Source organism: Sceloporus undulatus, chromosome 4 (assembly GCF_019175285.1).
Source record: "Sceloporus undulatus isolate JIND9_A2432 ecotype Alabama chromosome 4, SceUnd_v1.1, whole genome shotgun sequence".
NCBI lineage: Eukaryota > Metazoa > Chordata > Lepidosauria > Squamata > Phrynosomatidae > Sceloporus > Sceloporus undulatus.
This window is the reverse complement of record NC_056525.1, coordinates 53141336-53142816: the sequence shown is the minus strand read 5'-3', so window position 1 is coordinate 53142816 and position 1481 is coordinate 53141336.

Sequence of the window (1481 nt, the reverse complement as noted above, 5' to 3'; positions counted from 1 at the left end):
ACCATAAAAGATAACAAGGGTAGGAACCCAGTTCCAAGGCAAGATCTCCATCTGTTGCAGCACACCATGCTGATATTTAGACAGAAAAGTAATTTAGGGACCAGTGGGACCAATGGCTTATTGAAGATGCTAGTACACATTCTTTTTTAGAGTGGAAGCAACTAAACAAAAAAAGTGATCCTTTCCATATTCTTGGAACTCTGGCTGGCCTCCTCCCATCCTGACACAGCAAGCCAGAGAACCAAGCCCAGTTGCTGCTGCTTAATTCAGGCAATATGAAAAGCAAAACATGGAGCAAAGCTCAATACGTACACATTGCTCAGACGCAATGTTACCACAGTTCCCTTATCTGGACTTGGCCAATGTCAACTCTTAAAACGCTTTAAGTAGGCAAGGTGTTCTCTCTCAAAAGAAGATGTTTTCATTGGACTTGGACTTCAGAAGACCCAGGTTCAAACGCCCATCAAACCATGAAATTCATGGATGATCGCAGGCCAGTCACTCCCTAGTCTAAGGTCTACCTCACAATGTAGCTGTTGTCAGGAAAAAGTGAACAGGATGAGAGCCGCATATGCCACCTTGAGCTGGCTGAAAGAAAAGCAGCATATAAATGTAACAAATAAAAATGTCAAATTGCTTGTAAAAGAGCAGAATGCTCTTCTTGGCTATGGAAGCTAAGTATGTTTCATTCATGTATGACTACCACTAGTAAAATAAAGAGTCTTGAGCACATGATTATAGTTCCACAGTCATTTTAAGATAGTATGTGTTCTCTAGCACCTAAAGCAAATATTAAAACCACCCAGGACAAAGCTTTGGCTTAGTATTCAGGACTGTCTTATTTACAACTGGCTGGATTACATCATTAATAACATTAAAATGCTCTTGGTTCACAATTTGCTTACATAACTATAAAGCAATTTGCGACACAAAGGAAGCAAAGGGCTAATGCCCTTTTGGATCTCCTGCCAATTTAACATTCTAACAAACACTGCAAATATAACAAATATTTTAGTCAGTTTCAAGAGAAACTCTATGAAATCTGAAAGAGCTGCTATCACATTTCCATAGTGATCTGTAAATAAATTGATCTGGGATTTTGGGGTCAATTTTTGGCATAAATTTTTAGACTTATAGATGAGTATATATGGTAATTGAACAATAAGGTTGTATACGACTGATAGCAGCTGACCATTTCTTCTACATTATAGAACTGCCAACTGATGTGTAGCATATAATATAGGATAACATTTAAAGAAGACACTTTCTAGATTCTCACGTATCAACCCAGCAACATCTAAATATCTTAGCTGCATTTAGGTTCTAGTGAGCACAGGCACAAATGATTGTAAAGTCACTTAAATAAAAACTGCTGTTCAGGTTTAAAACATAATTTGAAAGTTATGTTTCCTTTGTTTAAAGAGAAAGAATTTCATAAAATAGCAGTGGTTTATTCATACAAAATTCAAATACTGGTGATA